General features: G+C 47.1%; 1 long non-coding RNA gene across 1 annotated transcript in view; it reads left to right on the plus strand.

Moving 5' to 3' along the window:
• The window catches only part of LOC142255118 (uncharacterized), a 144,903-nt gene extending 123,692 nt beyond the window's left edge, over positions 1–21,211 (plus strand). Inside the window, exon 2 of the long non-coding RNA XR_012727351.1 lies at positions 19,654–21,211. This is a non-coding gene — a long non-coding RNA (uncharacterized LOC142255118). The remainder of the gene's footprint in view (positions 1–19,653) is intronic.
• Positions 21,212–21,443: the final 232 nt, after the last annotated feature.

Genomic DNA, 21,443 nt, shown 5'->3' on the forward strand with positions numbered 1-21,443 from the left:
GGGACATAGATTTGTGTGGGTCATTACGGACCATTTCTCCCGGATGGTTCATTTCGTACCGTTATCGAGAATCCCATCTTCCAGGGTACTAGCCAAACTATTCCTCAAGCATGTCTTTAGGCTTCACGGGATGCCAGATCGTATCATTTGTGATAGAGGTCCGCAATTTGCTTCCCGTTTCTGGCGAGATCTTTGTAGCCTTCTGCAAATTGAGTTGAATCTCTCTTCGGCATACCATCCGGAGACCAATGGTTTGGTTGAGCGTACCAATCAATCTATGATTATATACCTTTGACACTTTGTTGCTGAGAACCACGATAACTGGTCCTCCCTCCTACCCTGGGCAGAATTTGCTCTTAACAATTCGCTGGCTGAGGCCACTGGGCAGACACCGTTCGTACTCAATAATGGGCAACACCTTAGGGTACCGGTACCGTTTCCCGCTGCGGCACCTCCTCCTCTTGTGGCCGACTGGGCAACTAATGCCAGAGAGGTGTGGGATCGGACTCAAGAGTCGATCCAAGCAGCTAAGGACCGTATGAAGACGGTGTCCGATCGGTTTCGTCGCCCGGCTCCTGTCTTTTCTCCAGGGGACTTTGTGTGGCTCTCTGCAAAACACGTGAGACTTAGAGTGAGCTCTGTCAAATTTGCTCCTCGCTTCCTGGGTCCTTATGAGGTTCTTCGACAGGTAAATCCTGTAGTCTACCAATTGAAGTTACCTGTCCATCTTAGGATTCATGACAAATTCCATGTCTCACTGCTAAAGCCGGCTATTTTACCTCACGCTCGTGAAGTGCACTCACCTGCCTCTGATTCCTCTCGCTCTAGCTATGAGGTACGAGCCATAGTTGGTTCTAAGATGGTTAGAGGGCGCAGGTTCTTCTTGATAGATTGGGAGGGCTACGGCCCGGAACATCGCTCTTGGGAACCTGAGGAGGCTGTCCATGCTCCCGACTTAGTTGCCGATTACCTGCGTCGCCGGGAGGGGGGCCCTTGAGGGGGAGGTACTGTTACGGTTGCTGCGAGCACTGGAGACTATGTCCAGATTTCTTGCTACTGCACATGTGCGAGCGCTGGAGACTAAGTCCAGATTTCTTGCTACTGCACATGTGCGAGCGCCGGAGACTAAGTCCTATCTTGGAGCCATTGCACATGTGCGGGTGACATCATCGCTGACACGAGGTCACATGTCTCTGACACCTTCTATGCCGATTGGTCGCTGGTCATGTGCTTGTGACGCCTTGCTCGGTGATAGGCCAGCATGACGTCACTCCTGTCGTTCTGGCAGCGGATTGGCTCTGGTGTCCTCCATCTTGGATGAGGCACAGAGTCTATATAAGACCCTGACACACGCCGCATGGTGCTCAGTCCTCTTGGTTCATGCATAAGAGTAGACGCTCTGTGCGCGTTCCTCTAAGCATTCCTCTGTCTATGCTAGGTGAGCGCTACCGGCAGGGTAGCGTTCTTATACCTTACAGCTTCGGCTGCTGTCCGTATCCTTACCTCTTAGGGGAGCGGACATAGGCAGGTGCCTGAGGCACATGGTCTGGCTGGGCCTTGTGATTCGACTCGTAGGTGGACGTTGCCGCTAGGGTAACGTTCCTTATACTGCGTCTGGCAGTTGTTCGTATCCTCGCACACTAGGGGAGCGAACAGAGGTAGGAGCTTTGTGCGGCTTACGCTGCTGTTCGTCTCTTTTGCACCACTAGAAGAGCGGACCTAGGCAGGTGCCATATCTAGTGGTTCGTATCCTCGCACACTAGTGGAGCGAACGCAGGTAGGAGCTTTGTGCGGCTTACGCTGCTGTTCGTCTCTTTTGCACCACTAGAAGAGCGGACCTAGGTAGGTGCCATTTCGCACACATTGCCTTTGTCTCTGTGATTATTAACAGAGATCATTCCACACACCCTCCAAGTAAGGGAGGAATTGCTTTACTTACTTATTATATCCTTCTGTGAGTTAACAGAGGTATTGCACTCTGCCATACTCTGCAGCAAAGTCTTTGCACGGTGGACCCTGACTGTCTGATACTCCTTTTAGGTTATTATCAGACAGCCCCCCGTAACAGGGGGCCCTACGCCAATTGTTTTATTTATTTACTTATGTTTGCACCGCAGACAGCACCTGTGATTGGTAGCAGTCACACAGGCTGGGGGTGCGTCTGACTGCAACCAATCACAGACGCCAGGACGGTTGGTGAGCGGGGAAAATAGTGCATATGGGTGAGAAATGATGAACGGCCCAGGAAGTGAAAAAGAGGTCACCGGTGCAGTGCACAAACACGTGGGAGCAATGTACAGCCGTGCTGGAGCCTTCGTAGGTATGACGCACTTGCTTCATTCTTAATTTATTTCTTTTTTTTTTTAATTTACCCAGTGCTGGATCCGGATCAATATCTGGGATCCCGGGCCCAGGTCCAGCACCTTTTAAACCGCACGAATCCAGACTTTTATAGTACAGATCCACCCATCATTACTGAAAGGTATTAGTCAAGAAAAGTGTACAAACTTTTTTTTCCAAGGCATTAAATAAACCATAGAACACTGTAAAGACGGTCTACAAGAAGTGGCTTAAATCTTTTACAAGAGTGACATTATCGTCACAGTGTAACAATTTATACCTAATGCCTTGAACATTTTTGTACGTATATCCTGACTGATAAGGTTCAACAATAAGATGCCTTTGCTGTTTTGTAAGCTGTTTTAAAGACTGTCACGAAGCCGCCGCTCACTGTGTCCTAAAGACGCACTGAGTGACAGCTCAGCCTCACAAGAGGCAAACAAGGACAAAATGAGTATTGTTATTGTTACTGTATTGTTTATTGGCGCATCCAGCAACCGAATTATGGACTGCACCTTCTGGGCATTCTCTAGGCATCAACCTTTTAAGAAGATTGCCTGCCTATTTAGCTGGTTGGCAATTGTCAGACAATTGTCACTCATATTTTTGCTCTGTGAACTGTGTGCCTCATGTTTTGCTTGTCTGATCTCCTGCTGCCTGACCTTGGACCTTGCCTCTGACTATTTGTTTGCCTATAAGCTACTTGGGAACACTGTTAATGTGAAAATATTAAGCTATGTGCGTGTGACGCCCTGGCCTATCAGGCCAACACAGGGTATTGTGCAATCTGCTCTTCTGTGCAATATCCACCTCCTCCTTGGTTACGGGTGACTTTGCTGTTGCCAAAACCAGCTAATCAAAATCCTAGGAACACTCTGCACCACACCCAGCAGACACACCAGTGAACGGCCTGAGTGGAATAGGGTCGCCCATGTAGGGGGTTGGTTAAGGGGAGGTTAGGAGTGTCAGGAGTCAGTCAGTGAGAGTCAGAGTCAGAGGAAGGAGTAGTGTAGTGTTGGAGGTGAAAGTGAGAGGAGGTCAGGAGCTGGGCTCCTTGGAAGTTACTAGGTAGCAGACGTTGGTCTGGGCCTGGTAGGAGCTGGACCCCCAGTTGCAGGGGATCGTGACAAGGGGCAAGGCATTGTCGTGAAGGACAGCCGGCGGCCTTGTACCATCACCGGGCTGGGACCAGGGCACGACGGGGTACGTGGACCCTAGGTCAGGGAGTAGCTCCAGGCAACCTGACAATTCGCACGACGAGAACGGAGCCTTCAAGATCCGCTCTCCACCAGCTCCAAAATCGGGGTTCTAGCGCAATGAGAGGGATAGGACTTTCCACAAATACGGTCCAAGAAATCCCAAGCGTGAACCCTGAGAGCAAGCTCCCTCAGTTAGCCTCACTGGGGAGCGGGACCCGACTAGTTTCAAGCTACAGGGACCAACCAGAAAGAAACAAGGTGCCAAGGGAAAGGTCACAGATCAACAGACAACACCAGCAGAAACGGGACCCAAACGTGCTCCCCCTCAGTGGCAGCAGGGTCCAGAACTTTGGTTTACTAAGGTTGTCGGTGTCAGCGTTATTAAACTGAGTGAGTACGCAAGTGACCCTTACCTCTCCAACGGCATATCACCATCACCATCACCGAATCCCGGGGCATCCCCCATACCCGTGGAGGGGTTAAACACCTGGCTGCCCACTCCATCGCCACCGGGTACTGCCAGCTGCAGCGGTGTTACTCCACCTTACCACACACCATGGGTGGCGTCACAAACTCTAAATATAATCCTCCTGTAAATACCCCCCTTCATTCAAGTGGCCGCACGACCCCCAGGTCCGGACTTCCCTCGAGCCATCGCGGATCCGGATCTGAGCAGCCCAGCTACTGACACGGGGGCAGCATATGTGCATGTTGCATTTTTTTCCAGCGTTTACGCAGTGTTATGAGAAGCCGGCAAATTCCATGCACACGTTGCTTTTTTTAAACGCAGTGTTTTGGATGCCAAATATTTGACAAAATCAATGCGTTTAAAAAAGCAGCATGTCACTTCTTTTGTGCGTTTTAGTTGAATTTTCCATCCATTAAAATCAAAGAGGTGAGTCAAAACGCAACCAAAATGTGCTTGCACTGCATTTTTGTTGCGTTCTGCATGCTTTTTTGACAAACAGAACGAAGGTATTTCGGTCTCTCTGTCTGTGTCAGTCTCTCTCTTTGTCGATGTCGGTCTCTCTCTCTCTGTCCATGTCAGTCTCTTTCTGTCTGTCCGTCAGTCTCTCTCTCTCTTTGTTGGTCTCTCTGTCTGTCAGTCTCTCCCTCTCCCCCTCTTTCATAGTCACCGATCACTGCTTGATCACCGTTGTGGGCGCTGCACGGCTGTCACAAAGCTCCGGCGGCTTCTACTGCTTTTGAAAATGCCGGCCGCTCATTATTCTATCTCGTATTCACTACTTCCCCCGCTGACCGGCGCCTATGATTGGTTGCATTCAGACGATCCCCCACACTGAGTGACAGCTGTCTCACTGCAACCAATCACAGCCGCCGGTGGGTCTATGTACTGTAGTAAAAGAAATAAATAATTTTAAAAAAATGGCGTGCGGTCCCCCCCAATTTTGATACTAGCCAAGGCAAAGCCACACGGCTGAGGGCTAGTATTCTCAGGATAGGCAGCCTCACATTACGGGGAGCCCCCCAGCCTAAAAATATCAGCCAGCAGCCTCCCGGAATTGCCGCATCTATTAGATGCGACAGTCTCGGGACTCTACCCGGCTCATCCCGAATTGCCCTGGTGCGGTGGCAATCGGGGTAATAAGGAGTTAATGGCAGCCCATAGCTGACACTAAGTCCTAGGTTAATCATGGCAGGCGTCTGAGACACCCCCAATGATTAACCTGTACGTGAAAGTAAATAAACACATACACTCAAAAAAATCCTTTATTTGGAATAAAAAGAAAAAAAAAACACCCTCTTTCACCACTTTATTAAAGTTTCCAAACACCCTTCCAGGTAATCCACACGAGGTCCCACGACGCATCCAGCTCTGCTACATGAAGCTGGCAGGAGCGGCTGTAGAACACCGCCGCTCTCTGTTAGCTCCATGAAGCAACTGAAGTGAGCCGCGCGATTAGCGATGACGTCACTCCAACTCTCTCAGGTGGAGGAGTCGAGCTGGCTGCGGGTAAACTGAGTGACAGCACCGCTGATCGCATGGCTCACTTCAGTTACTCTGGGGATTTGCGGTCACCGGTGAGTCCTTCATCTGTGATCACAAATCAGGCCACGGCACACAGAGCAACGCGATGATAATGAAGTAAGGTGAAGTTCATCCGACTTCATTCTGATTGCATGGCTCTCTCTCGCAGCCAGCATGCTTCTATGGGTATGTAGCAGAGCCGACTCGGACCGCACTGTCAAAAATGCATCCAAAATGAATTCAAAATGCTTTTTGAAACGCACATACAGTGACAAAACGCTGCTTTTTATTTGTCACGCCAGAATGCAACATGCGCACATACCCTTACTGCGTTGCTGAAGATACAACACACATCCAGGAGAGGTATAATGCAAGGTGGTTTAATTCAACACGTTCCGAAGTGTTACCCCACTTCTTCATCAGGAATTCCACCAAATCATTACTTTCCCACTCAAAATTATTTTAATTTGTTTGTCAATGGATTCTTACAGTTTATGGGTTACAATAAAGGCGGAAAAAGTTCTGAAATGATTTTTCGTGGTATGATTTTTTAATTTTTTTTTTAAATAACAAAAACCTGCCATTTTAATACGAGTGTGTAGATTTTGTATATACACTGTACAGTCATGGCCTAAAGAGTTGGCAGCCTTGAAGTTGTTCTAGAAAATGAAGTATTTCTCCAAGAAAATTATTGCAATTACACGTTTATTTCCTTTGTGTGTATTGGAACATAAAAAAAACTGAAAAAAAGGCTAATTGGACATAATTTCACACAAAACCCCAAAATGGATAGGACAAAATTGTTGGCACCTTTCCAAAATTGTGGGTAAACAACAAGTGATTCTTGTTCAGAACTCACCTGTGCCAAGTAACAGGTGTGCGCTATATAATTATCACAGCTGAAACCAGATAAAAAGGGGAGTTTACTCAATCTTTGCATTGACTCAATCTTTGCATTGTGTGTCTATGCTGGCCACACTAAGCATGGAGAACAGAAAGAGAAGAAGAGAACTGTCTGAAGATGTGAGAACCAAAATTGTTGAAAAATATCAACAATTCTCAAAATTACAAGTCCCTCTCCAGAGATCTTGGTGTTCCTTCATCCACAGTGTGTAACATAATAAAGAAGTTTACAATCCATGGCACTGTAGTTAATCTTCCTGGATGTGGACAGCAGAGAAAAATTAATTAAAGGTTGCAAAGCAGGATAGTCCAGATGGTGGATAAGCCACCCCAATGAAATCCCCAAAAAATTCAAGCTGTCCTGCAGGCACAGGGTGAACTATCTATCCATAATCGAATGAAATAAAACACTATCCTAGAAGATCCAGGAGTACCCCACTGCTTCCACACAGACATAAAAAAAAGCTAGACCGCAGATTGCCAAAATGTATATGAGTAACCAACATACTTCTTGTGGACAGATGAGACCAAGATAGAGATTTATGATAAAGCACATCATTCTACTGTTTACCGAAAATGGAGTGAGGTCTACAAAGAAAAGAACACAGTACCTACAGTCAAATATGGTGGAGATTCAAAGATGGGATTGTTTTGCTGCCTCTGGCACTGGGTGTTTTGACTGTGTGCAAGGCATCATAAAATCTGACGATATCGAAGGATTTTGGGCTGCAATGTAGTGCTCACTGAGAGAAAGCTGGGTTTTGTTCCAAGGTCATGGGTCTTCCAGCAGGACAATGATTCCAAACATACTTTAAGAAGCATCCAGATCTGGATGGAAATATAGCTCTGGAGAGTTCTGAGGCGTTCAGCAATAAGTCTAGATCTAAATCCCATTGAACACCTGTGGAGATATTTTAAAATTGCTATTGGGAGAAAGTGCCTTCAAATATGAGAGACTTGGAGCAGTTTACAAAAGAAGAGTGGTCCAAAATTCCAGTTGAGAGGTGTAAAAAACTTGTTGTCATGGGTATGTCCGCTCTGGGGAGACTTCTGGTGAGACTGGGACCAAAAAGTAACAACGCCTTATTTTGCGCAGTTCTATAGCTTGTGTTTGAGTGATTCACATGTAAAGCTCCATGGAATAAATGGCGCTATAATAATAAATAATAATAATATTCTTTCTTTTGGTGCTGTAGAAGTTAAGTACTCTTTCCTATCGAGCTATCCTTTGTAGCCTTAATCTCAGGTGCAGCTCTTTGTGACCACTCCACTTCGCAATAAAAAGTCACATGTCTTACCATCTGATGATGCTTATAGAAACTCATTCTTAGGCCTCCTTCACACGTCCATGTCTCCGGTTCGTGTTTGGTCTGTTTCCTAGACCCATTAAAATCAATGAGTCTGCGCACACGTGCGTGTTTTGCCATGGACCGTGTGTCCGTATGGAACATATGTGTGCCCCTGTGCTCCACACGTAGACATGTCTGTTTTTCTCTGGCATCACAGGTGTCACAAGGACTGCACATGGACAACACAGATGTGATCCGTGTGACACGCACCGGAGAAAAGACACGTGTCTGTGAATAAAAAAGAATTTCTATACTCACCTTCTCCAGCCCTGCTGTCTCTGCCGCTGCTGTCACTTGCTTCTGACCCCTGCTCATTATGCTCATTGCATATTCACTCCATTGTGGGCCAGAGGCAGCAGCAGCAGGGAGTCAGCAGGTTCGGAGACCAAAGATCAGCACCACGGACAGCAACGCCAGGGACAGGTGAGCAGAAAGTTCCCATTCTCTGTGTGTTATCACGGAGAACACACGTGTGCCATAAACACACACGGAGGGCAATACGCACCTTTGACACGTCCATGAAAAACGTGCGTGATTTTCACGGACGTGTGAAAGAGGCCTTATGCCGTCCACTTTGGATGGAGCCCGTCTCTGGAAGAAGCTGAGGAACTGCGACAATTGCAGCTGTAGTGTTTAGCTGCATCCAAAACTTGAAGTGTTTTCCTTTTTGTGTAATTTTACTTCTGCCTGTCTCCTTTCCCTTGTGTTTTATTATTGCTGTGGTGAGACTAGTGCTCTCACCGGCCTTCTCACTAGCCAGGGTTAGTTAAGGGCAAGCAAAGGCCTAGGCACATGATGGCTACAGGGGAAAAGAACCTGTATAGAGATGTTGATGTTAGGGAGCATAGAATACAGACTCAGGTGAGTCGCAGGAGGAGTTCCCTCTCCCCAAGATCTTCCTTTTATACAACACCCGTTTTTACCCCTGTATTGTGCAGCATGCTGAGTGTCTGTAAGCATCGGCATGACACTTGTTGATGGTTATAGGAGGCGATTGATTGTAGTTATTCCAAGGGGTGTCCAACCAAATATTAAGTTGAGGGTTCTAACAATTTTGTAAGGTCTATTTTGGGGATCGTCTGAAATTATGTTCAATATGCCTTTTTTCTCCAATTTTTTGTGGTGTTCCAATATGCATGTTTATGTTTGTGTGTTATAAGACATGTGTAATTGCAATCATTTTCTAGGAGAAATACTTCATTTTCTGGAACAATTTCAAGAGTGGCAACTCTTTCAGCCATGACTGTATACACATGTCACGGTTCCGGGGCCGCTCCTTGCCCACTGATCTGATCCACATACGTGCCGGCCGCGGCCGCTGCTTCCGCTCCTGCTCCCCTGCATCTCCTGTGCTCCCTGCTCGGCGGTCCCGCCGGCCTGCTGAGGCTCGGGGCTATGTCCCCGACTCCCCTGTGTCTTGTCCCCGGCCTCCTGTGCTTGTCTCTGGCTTCTTGGGCTTCGCGCAAGCGCATTAGGGCATGGGCACGCTCATTCACCTCTTCTTAAAGGGCCAGCATCCCTGGAACAGGATATGGCCGATTACAGGTGCAGGATATAAAAGACTTCCTTTTGCAGATGGGCGTTGCTTGTTCAACAAGTTCTCACAGCTTAGTCTCTTGTGCTAGTGTTCATGCCCTCTGTGTTCTGTTCCTGGATTAACCCTGTCTCTGTCCTCAGAACCTGACGCCTAGCGTGTGCCTCAGCTCTTCCAGCTCCTTGGAGATGCCCCGCGGTGTCCGTTGCAGTGGACCTCACCATCTTCCCTCTGCTTCACCCCGCCACCGGCTCTGGATTATATCTGACGTCTGCAGGCTGCATTCTTCTCTGGTTCCGGACTTCGACAGCTGTCTTTGCCCGGCACCAGTCTCCGTTTCGATTCCCTCCGGTCCGAAGCCACCACGGGATCGGTCCCCGTATTCTAGCCCGACTTTCCAAGGACGCTGCCCGGATCCTGCCTGTGTTCCTGCTGCCGTGCATCTAGACCCTCTGGGGTGGTCGCCAGACAGTCCCTGTATAGGAGTTCGCTCCTGGTGCCCTCCCAGGGGGAGTCCGGTGCATGGTCCCATGGGTCCACTCCTGGACTGAACGTTATAGCACAGCGCTTTGTGAATGTATTCACCATCACCACTTCTGGCTTTTTACTTATTTTCTTACATTAGAACCTGTGCTAAAACCTTTTTTGTAAACCAATTTGTGTGTGATGCATCAGCAATAAATAATGAACTGGGGAAGTAAAGTGACAAAAATATAGGGAAACATTAAATTCATGGGAAAAAATAAATAAAAATTGCCACGTGCATATGTGACGCCCTGGACCCCAGGGGTCACAGGTAATAACACCTACCACTTACACACACACCCCCCCCCCCTGTGAGGTCACACACGTCACCCGAAAGGGAGACCTGATGCCTCCCTCAGGGCCAGTAGAGCACACCAGGTGGGCGGAGTCAGGCGGAAAGACACGCCCACCGAGGAGACTACTGTCCTGAGGCAGGAAGTTCAAGCAGTTTAGTTTGTACAGTGACAGTGAGTGGTAGTGGAGCAGCTGTCAGGGACCCGGGTAGTAGCCTGGGACCCTTGAAACGTCAGGCAGGCAGACGGTGATGGCCACCTGCAGGAGTACCGGTTCAGCAACCGGCAGAACCGTACGGACCGGGCTTGGGTTGGAGCCCGCCGGTCCTGAACCGGGGAGTCAACCGTGTACCAGAGCACCAGAAACCGGTTACTCAGACCCCCTTCTAGCTTAGAAGCCACTGAGTATAGGCAAATTGACTGATTGCTGGCTGGACCTCACGGGTTCATCCACACCGAAAAGTCACGAAAGAGGGGATAAGCCCACCGAGACCGGGTGAGCGCCACCGCCAAGGGCCAAACACCCGACGGGCCAGCGCCTGCGGGCAACCGAGGGCTCCTCCGGCAGCTCAACGCCAGGGAGCGGGCTACCACTGCCCAGGCAGGGGAGCCGAAACACAACTACCAGAGGTGCACGGGAAAGGGGCCACCATCAACCCCACACGGGACATCAGCAGCCGGCCGCGGGAACCGACCACATCCGAACTATGGTTTACCAGTGACTCTGAGTGTGAATTAATCATGAGTACACCAGTGCCATCCAGGCACGACACTACACCGCGGCACGGCACCCTGTACCCCGACAACAGCTCTTGCAGTCCCCCAAGCCGGGCCCCGGGACACACCGCCCCTACCCACGGAGAGGGCTACCATCTCGGCTGCAGCCGCAACACCGATCCCGGACGAGCCCGCCATCGCCTCAGCCGCAGCGGTGGTGCATCCCGTCACCACGACTCTTGGGTGGCGTCACGACCCGTGAGACGACAGCGCGGCCCTCCCCGGCTGCGCGCCACGTCCCACCACCCCACTACCTCTCCCCTCTAACAGAGCGACGTGACCCCCGGTCCGGAGGCGCTCGTGCCCGCGACAACCCGAGCCCGGACCTCGAGCGGCTCAGCCCGAGCAAGCGGAGGAAGCGGCCGGGCCCCTCTCAGGGCGGTACACATATGTATTCACCCCTTTTGCTATGAAGCCCTTAAAAAGTTCTGGTGCAAACAATTACCTATATAATTTCCATGCTTACTAAAAGGAAGTCCACCTGTGTGCAATCTAAGTGTTCCCTTGTCTGTCAGTATTTACACACTTTTTCTGAACGGCCACAGAGGCTGCAACACAATTAACCCCTTAATCCATAGGCAATTTTATATTTTTTGGGGTTTTCTTTGCTCCCCTTCTTCCAAGAGCCGTAACTTTTATATTTTTCGATCAATCTTGTTATATGCTGGCTTGTTTTTTGCAGGACGCGATGTACTTTTAAATGAAACCATATGTTTTACCATATAGAAAAAGTGTGATTGCATGATTGGTTTTGTGATGTTTTATTCCCCGTGTTTACTATATGGTAAAACTGATGTGTCAGTGTCATGCCTCAGGTTGATACGAGTTCGTAGACACCAAACATGTATAGGTTTACTTTTATATAAGGGGTTTAAAAAAATTCAAAGGTTTGTCCAAAAAAAGTGGCACACTTTTTGCACCATTTTTTGCCACCAGAGCTCAGTGATGGCTTATTTTTTGCGTCTCAAACTGTCATTTTTAGTGGTCTAATTTTTGCACAGGTGCTGCGTTTTAATCGCCTGTTATTGCATTTTGCACAAAGTTTGTGATGACCAAAAACGTAATTTTGGCATTTAGAATTTTTTTGCTGCTAAGCCATTTACCGATCAGATTAATTAATTTTCTATTTTTATAGATCAGGCATTTCTGAAAGCCGCGATACCAAATGTGTGATTACAATTTTTTTTTAACCCTTTAACTTCAATGGGGTGAATCGGAGGTGCTTTGAACTTTTAGGTTTTTGGTTTTTTTTTATTTTTTAAAAGTTTTTGTTACTTCTTTTTTTTATTTTACTAGATCCCCAGGAGACTATAAGGATCAGCAATCTGATCACTCATTCATTTCTCCTGATCAGAGCTGCACAGCTCAGATCACCAAAAATGCTCATCTTCTGTTACAGCTGCAGGTCTGCCGCCTGTAACAAGAAGTGAATCATGATAGCAACAGGAGACATCACATGACTCTGTGCTACTATGGCAACCATGGGCTCCCCTTGATCACGGGACGGGGCCTCCAATGGTGGCGGGTAAGTGCGCGTTACCCACTGAGGGCTTTTAAATAACGCTGTCACATTTTGACAGCACAATTTAAGGCATTAACATGCACAGGTGGATAGTGGATACACCTGCACCAGCGAGGCACTCATGTCTGGTGTCCAAATCAGCAGACATATGCAGGGATAACAGCTGGCTCACCGAAGCAGCCAGTGGTGATCACCCCTTCATGATTTAGGACGTGCCGGTACATCCTCGGTCTTGAAGGGGTTAAGAAAGAGACACCACTAACCAAACAACACCATGAAAATCAAGGAGATCTACAAATAAGTCAGAGACAAAGTTGTTGAGAAGTACAAGTCAAGGTTGGGTTCTAAAAAAATATCCCAAACGCTGACGATTCTCTGGAGCACCATTAAATCCATTATCATCAAGTGGTAAAAACATATTACTACAATAAACTTGCCATTAGAGTTTCACCCACCAGTACTCTAAGCCCGGGCAAGAACGGCATTAACCAGTGAGGAAGCCCAGAGACCAAAGGTAACACATAAGGAGCTGAAGAGTTTTTTAAGCAGAGACAGGAGTATCTGTCCATACGAGCACAATAGCTGTGCGCTCCATACTGTTACGCTGATGGATGTGGACCCACTTTGCCACAGCACTGGCTTCCCCTGGAGAGGCACAACTAAGTAACTGCCTCGTCTTTACTAGAGCCTCTGATGGTGAGGATAGACTTGTGCTGGAAGGTAGCTGCCAGGTACTACTCCAGGAGATATGATGGCACTGTGGCAACTGACCCCAGAGGTCAAGAATGCAGGTCAGAATCAGCTGCAGGCAGGATGGCTGGTGCAGACTGGGTGGATTGAACAGACTGGACAGCTGGTTCAGGCAGTTACAGCATTTACTGGTAGGTACGGCAGGTACTGGCAGGAACAGCAAATATACTGACTAAACATGTTGCTCATGCACTTCCCATAGGAGAAGGATGCCTTAAACAGTTAGTGCCTCTCAGCCATAGGCTGAGAGGCATTTTCGGGTAAGGGTGTACTGGAGCTTTAAGGGGGAAGAAACGTGCATGTGACTGAAGTGTGCTCTAGCGAGACCTATATGCAGCATGCACAAGCCCCAAGAGTAGGAGGCAGCAATATGGCTACAGCAGCAGGAGGAACACGTGGGCATCCGTGGAGAGGCAGAGAAGCACGCAGTCCAGCCACGATGATGAGTACATTGGCGTCCCTGCTAAGGGGGAAAGGCAGTACAGTGCAGGAACGCCAGCATTACAGTACCCACCTCCTTATGCCCCCTCTTTACCAGACCTTAAAGAATTTTCTTGTTCTGAAAGACGAGTTCAGAGTTGAATGGTGTAACAATGGATGGTGGAAGGAGTAGGCCAGTCGGCCATTGCTTGAGCGACTTCTTCTGAACACATGGATAGCAGACAGAACCTGTTTCCAAAGTAATTATCTTGGTGATTTAAGAGACATATAAGGTTTCCTCTCTCTTCTTGCTTAAGTGAACCGTATCAGACTAATTCACAGACAGGAAGCAGGACCGGAAGCCAAGGTGGTGCCTTCGAACTCCAAAATGGATGATCACTGACCAGACACTCCTTGTGGCAATACTGCTCCCAACAGAGCACCTCTCCAGATTTCCAGTCAAGAACGGGTCCATTAGTATGGAGCCAAGGCAGACCCAGAAGGCATGGGCAACACAGGTTCAGAAGAACCAGAAGGGAGATCTTCTCGATATGCAAAGTTCCTACCAATAGTTCCACCTGTTCAGAAACAAAGCATTTGAGTTCAGACAAGAGTTTTCCATTGACAGATGACACTGTCAAGGGATTTTGGAGGAGTCAGATGGGAATCTGGTACTGATCCACCACAGCCTGTTGTATACAGTTTCCAGTGGATCCATAATCTAGGTGGACCATGACAGAGAACAGGGTAACTCAGATGGCACAGACAAGGTCAATGGGTAAAAGGAATTGTTTTTACCTAGCGTAGTGCCTCCTGCAAACCCGAGGCTATAAAGTCCAGGCCTTATGGGACATGAACGGGAGAGATGCTCAGCACCTCCGCAGTAGAAGCACAAACCCTTGATTTAATAATGTTCTTGTCTTTGCTTGATCATCTTGACATGATCAAGCTTCATCAGTTAAGGAGCAGGGGCGGGAGCTGGAGGCTGGGAAACCAGCGGACTCTGGAGGGATGAAACCAGGTGCATTGGTTCTCTTTCCCGTGTTACTAGTGATGGGCGATCCCCCCGATGGTCGGGATCGGGAAGACTCACCCCATCGTTTTGTAAACATCGAGATCGGGATCGAGATAACATGATCTTGCGTCCGATCACCGATTTTGGACTTTACAGTTCTGAGATGGGGCAGGGGGGGCTGTAAAATAAAGAATATAGTTAATAATATACATTGTCATTATACTTACAGGTCCCGCGACGCGCCCTGCAGACTCTGTCTCCCGGCCGCTGCTTCCGAGTCTGATCATCGCTGTGCCCCCCGGTAACCACTCCTGACTAAAAGACCTTCCGTGACGTCATAGCCATGTGACCAGTCAGGTGTGAATTTTGTATTACCTCGTTGGTTACATACTGGTTACATGGCTATGACGTCATGCAAGGTCCTGTAGTGTCAGCGGATAAGGATGGGCGAGCATGATCGCGGATACTCGGTGCTCGCCCGAGCACTCAGTACTCGAGATATTCGGCGAGCGCCAAGTACCAGCAAGATGCTCGAGCACATGCTCGGCTCCCCCTCTCTGCATGTTGGCGCTCTTTACAGAGTCATCCCACATGTAGGGATTGGCTGCCACACACTGTAATGCCACAGCCGGTGAATAGTGGCGCTGAGAATCAGGTGATCAGAGATCACCATTGCAATAGTAACCTGCTTGTTAGGTTACTATGGCAACGGTGGCGGCGGTGACATCACCTCTTACCAACCTGCAGTCTCTGCTCATTCATTGAGTGATTAGACAGCACGGGGAGCAGAAGCGTTCTTCCTCCCCCCATGCTTTCTGATATAGCAGAGCTAGATCAGTGAGAGAAGACAGAAGACCAGGATCGTGGTGGGGTGAGAGGGAGTAATAAAGATGGAGTCCCTAAGTGTATCTGTGTATTTATTTTTAATAAAGTTTTTTTTCTCTGTGTGGTGTCTTTTTTTTAACCCTTTATTGTAGATTCTTAATGGCCAGGTCAAACTTGGCCTGACTTTAAGAGTCTTGGGCTTAATACCAGCTGGTAAAACAAAGCTGGTTTTAACCCCTTATTACCCAGCGTGCCACCCAGCACCAGCGCTGCTGAAGAGTTGGATACAGTGCCAGAAGATGACACTTCTATGAAAGTGCCATTTTCTGGGGTGGCTACAGACTGCAATTCACAGTGTGGGGGGCCCAGAAAGCTTGGGCCACCCTGCGCTGGAGACTCCAATCCCCAGCTGCCTAGTTGTACCTGGCTAGACACAAAAATTGGGCTTTGAAATTCATGAAATAATTAAAAAATGGGCTTCCCTATATTTTTGGTTTCCAGCCGGTTACAAATAGGGAGTTGGGGGTTGGGGGTAGCTCGTATCTGCCTGCTGTACCTGCCTAGCATACAAAAATATGGCGAACCCCACATCATTTTTTGGGGGTTTTTTTGGCAAAAAAAAACTATTCCCACATTAGTGGAAGTCATAGATAGCATGTCAACCAAAAGTGTTTTTCGAATTTAGCCTAGCTGTTGGAGAGTATAATATGGGAAGACACTCTAGACGATGGAACCCCTGGACAACTACTTTCAGTCCAGAACTCTATACACCTGAGTCTCCTTAATATACATCTCCTTGTGAAGAAAAAAGTTTAAATATTTATAACACACATGATCTCACTATTACTTATTGAGAATGTAGAGATTAATCTGTTCTTCCTCCCCTCCTTCCATTCCCACATCTAACCTTTTCACTCCTTCCTTGTCCCTCCCGCCACTACTATCTTGAATAAAGGCAATCTTCAAGCTTTCTTCCCTTCCTTCCCTTCCTTCCCCACTCTACCCTTAGTAAAATGTTTATTTTTCTTGTACAATTTAAATAAAGCTATTTGGAAACAAAGTAAAAAGAGAAGTGGGAGGCCCCGCTGCACAACTGAGCAACAAGACAAGTATATTAGAGTCTCTAGATTGAGAAATCGATGCCTCAGAGGTCCTAAACGGGCAGCTTCTTTAAATAGTACCCGCAAAACGCCAGTGTCAACGCCTACGGTCAGGAGGCGACTCCAGAATGCTGGCTTCAGGTCAGTGTGATAAAGAAAAAGCCATATCTCAGACCGGCTAATAAAAGGAAAAGATTAATATGGGCAAAAGAACACAGACTTTACACAGAGGAAGATTGGAAAAAAAGTGTTATGGACAGAAGAATCGAAGATTGAGGTGTTTGAATCACACAGAAGAACATTTGTGAGATGCAGAACTACTGAAAAGATGCTGGAAGAGAGCCTGACGCTATCTGTCAAGCATGGTGGAGGTAATGTGATGCTCTGGGGTTGCTTTGGTGCTGGTAAAGTGGGAGATTTGAACAATGTAAAAGGGATTTTGAATACGGAAGGCTATCACTCCATTTTGCAAAGCCATGCCATGCCATATGGACAGCACTTGATTGGAGCCAATTTCATCCTACAATAGGACAATGACCCAAAGCACACCTCCAAATTATGCATGAACTATTTAGGGAAAAGCAGGCAGCTGGTATTCTATCTGTAATGGAGTGGCCAGCCCAGTCACCAGATCTCAACCCTATTGAGCTGTTGTGAGAGCAGCTTGACCGTATGGTATGCAAAAAGTGCCCATCAAGTCAATACAACTTGTGGGAGGGGCTTCTGGAAGCATGGGGTAAAATATCTCCAGTGTATCCAGATTACCTCATCAAATTAAGAGCTAGAATGGCAAAGGTCTGCAAAGCTGGAATTGCAGCAAAGGGGAGCATTCTTTGACACAAGCAAAGTTTGAAAGAGAAAATTATTATTTCAAGTAAAAATCATTATTTCTAACTTAGTCAATGTCTGGACTATATTTCCTATTCATTATGCAACTTATTTGATAAGTAAAAGTATGATTTGTCATGGAAAAGACAAAATTGTCTTGTCACCCCAAACTTTTAAACTGTAGTGTGTGTGTATATATATATATATATATATATATATATATATATATATATATATATATATATATATTTATATTTATATATATATATACATATATATATATAAATACATTATATATATACATATATATATCTATATCTATCTATATATATAATTGCTTTATTCTGCCTTTCTGTCTGTCTGTCTGTCTGTCTTGCTCCAAAATTGTGTCCTTACGGTGACACAAAGCTGATTGGCTGCTGGGCTCGCCATGGCCCCGCCCACCCGCACGGATTGGCCTCTCGCCTCGCCTCGGCTCCGCCCCCCCACGGATTGGTCGCTTGCCTCGGCCTGGCCCCGCCCTCCGCATGGATTGCCCGCTCGCCTCGGCCCTCCGCACGCATCGCCAGACATAACCTCATTACTCAAGCCCCTAGTGGAATCGCTCCCGTCTTATACGAGAGATACGAGCAACTTTTTGCAAAAGATAGACTCTCTACATGTGGGGGAGGGTTCCCTGTTGGTCTCTTGTAATGTCGAATCGCTATACACTAGCATTCGACATCACGACGGACTACGGGCCATTGCATATTTCCTGTCAATGACCAGCATGTCCGGGACGGAGAGGGGTTTTGTCATGGATCTTGTGAATTTTGCATTAACTCATAATTTTTTCTTTTTCGGGGGGTCCCTGTACCTACAGCTCCAGGGCGTGACAATGGGGGCAGCCTTTGCGCCCTCATATGCTAATTTATTCCTGGGGCTGTGGGAGAGGGACCTTCTCCTGTCAGATGTGATGTCATCGGTGGACCGCGTCCCTTTTTGGACGCGGTACATCGATGACATCTTTTTCATCTGGCAGGGGAGTGCCCATGATCTTAATTTATTTATTCAGAGTTTGAACATTAATGAGGTCAATATACGTTTGACTCACAGATTCAGTGACACATCCCTCGAATTCCTGGACGTGCTGGTCAAGCGGGACCCATCGGGTCAGTTGCAGACTGACCTATATCGTAAAGATACATCTGTTAATTCAGTCCTGTATGCCACCTCAGCCCATCCTGCCCATGTGATACGGGCAGTTCCTGTGGGGCAGTTTCTTCAGTTACGAAGGATATGCTCCTCAGATGTGTCTTTTGAGTCCAGAGCCCTTGAACTTAAACAAAGATTTCGTGATCGTGGGTATAGTAATAGATCTATTAAAAAAGCCTACAATAGAGCCAGAAATTCACCACGTGTAGAGTTATTATTTGGTGATCACGTAAGAAAGACATCTAATGTTGTAAGGATGATCACCAGGTATCACTTGCAGTGGGGTCGAATGTTGGATGTTATGTCCCGCTTTTGGTCTATTCTTACCGTTGATCCCATTCTGCAGAGCTATCTGCCTGATAGACCGTCAGTTGCGGCCCGCAAAGCCAGGAACTTTAAGGACATACTAACATCAAGTCATTATGATAAAAGAGATAATGCTGTCCTTCCATTTTTGCCCATATCCTCTCGTTCCCCGAGGTCTGGATTTGGTTGTTCACCTTGTGGGTCGTGTATAGCATGCCCCAATATCGAAACAGCAACCGATTTTGCCTCGTCGGATGGGAAAGTCTTCCCAATCAAGAAGAGAATTAATTGTCTATCTAAGGCTGTAGTATACTATGCCAGTTGTCCGTGTCCACTCATCTATGTTGGCGTTACCACACGAGCCCTTAAGGTACGCGTGAGAGAACACGTCCGTGATATTCAAGCCGCCGTAGATGATGTGGACATTGAGGGCCTTAAGACTATACTGAGGCACTTCAAGAAACATCATAACTGCAATTATAACTTATTGAAGGTACGAGGCATAGACCAGGTTGTGACTGGGGTTAGAGGCGGCAATATTAGCCGACTTCTTGCACAACGCGAAACTGAGTGGATATGGACATTGAAAACGTTACAGCCTGATGGATTGAATGAGTACTTAAGTTTCGTGTCCTTTCTAGAATAGGGAGCTTTTTTCTGATGGTGTCTCTCTCGGGTTTTCTCGGGTTCAAGATGACATGTGGGGTTTCAGTTGGCGTCCGTGATGCTCTGCTCTAATTTGGTCTTATATTTATTTGTGTTTTATTATTTTTTATTTTTCAGTTCCTCTCATATCCGTCTTGTATTCTGTCCTTGTATACCCTCGATATATGAAGTTGGAGAAGCATATCTACCTGGGCCTTTTCGACAAATATACGGAACTTCTGTTGATGTGATCATCGTGGAATAATCAATATAGATTATATTGGGCTGTGTGGAGTCCTCTGATATATATGAGTAATTGTGTCAGGGCCCAGAGGTGTATTACATCTGCTAATATATGTGATCTTGTACTTCCACCTTATACCCGTGAGTCCGGTGCGTGCATGCGTCTGCCCGTGGGCCCGGTGCCGCCATGTGCGCGTCTGATTTTTCCACCGCCCTGGTGACTGAGTCTCCATGGCTGTGGTTTGGCGCGCCCGTGGCGGCGTGGGTCCAACTAGTCATACGCGTGTGCGCTGCATTGGATATTGTGCTTTTGTTAGATATGCCAGGGTGATGCTATATTCCTGCCACTCATTCTGAATTTTAATGTTGCAGTACACCTATATATGTGTGTCGGTATTATAATCCACGCCGTGTAAATATATATTAACGGCCATTGGTGTTTGTACGATTTTGAGTACTTACCATATTACTTATTTCACGTCGCTTTGGTGGGGTATGTGCACACACGTGGGACTGGGGGTATGTCCCCAGGGTCACGTAGTGTGTGCACCCTCATTACGGCGATGTTGTGTGATGTTTTTTGCTGGGTATTCAAATCGTTATGGATGCACTTTAATCCGTTATGTATAATGATATACCAGCATCCATTAGTGACGATCTCGCTATGTAGCATTTACCTGCTAATCTGTGTCACTGTTAGGGTGCGCAGGCGCATGTGGATATTGAGGGTACACTTGTATTAGCTATAGGATGCGCGCGCCCCCATGTTAGTGACACGGAGAGTCACGATATGTCACTTCCGGTTCGGCATACATCACTTCCGGTTTTGCATACATCACTTCCGGTTTGGCGTTATTAGGTTTTTGGGTGTATTCTGTGGCTTTCTCATGCATGTTTGCACGTGGGGGTCCTGGCCACACCCCCACTTGCAGCACGCCCTATGTATCCACCTATTGAGGTGATGGGCATGGTATTGGACATAACGTCACTGCACACACCCTATGATCTGATTGGCTGGGGTCAAGACGGATAGTGATTGGATACTTATCCTTTATAAGGTCACCTCTTTTAATCAGAGACCACCCCCGGAAGAAGGAGTCATACCGAAACCTATGGGTCGGGGAATTGGGCTCTCATCCACCATTTAGGTATGTTGGTTGCAAGGTATTATAGTGCGTTGTTACAAGAACCTTTCTGACACTATGTAATTGATGCATCAGTAACGGGCACCTAATAAGCAGCAGCACGCTTTAGTTTGTATGTAATATTGGCTTTTTAGCCCTTTATTTGCTGTGTGCTAAACTCTAACATGTGCTACCATATACCTACTGTGGGGTGAGGGCGCCATCTATTGGTACTCACCATTTTTTTGTCTCTGCTAATTTTAATCCAATATTGTTTGTCTGCTTTTTAGCTATTTTCTATCAATAAAATATACATTTTCTATCATTAAGTCGTTGTACAGAATGTTTTCTTCCTTTTGTCTATAATAATCTGTATATGGCTTTGTCCATATTGTGAATATGGCACGGGATTGTCCGTGCCTTTTGGTATTGTTTATTTACACACAACAACCAACACACAAACACCGCGGCACACACAAATATACGCACATGCCGCACAATACACACATTGCACAAAACATACCTCCCACCAAAACACACACACACACCCCACATCCACAC

The sequence above is a fragment of the Anomaloglossus baeobatrachus genome, chromosome 10 (assembly GCF_048569485.1).
Source record: "Anomaloglossus baeobatrachus isolate aAnoBae1 chromosome 10, aAnoBae1.hap1, whole genome shotgun sequence".
NCBI lineage: Eukaryota > Metazoa > Chordata > Amphibia > Anura > Aromobatidae > Anomaloglossus > Anomaloglossus baeobatrachus.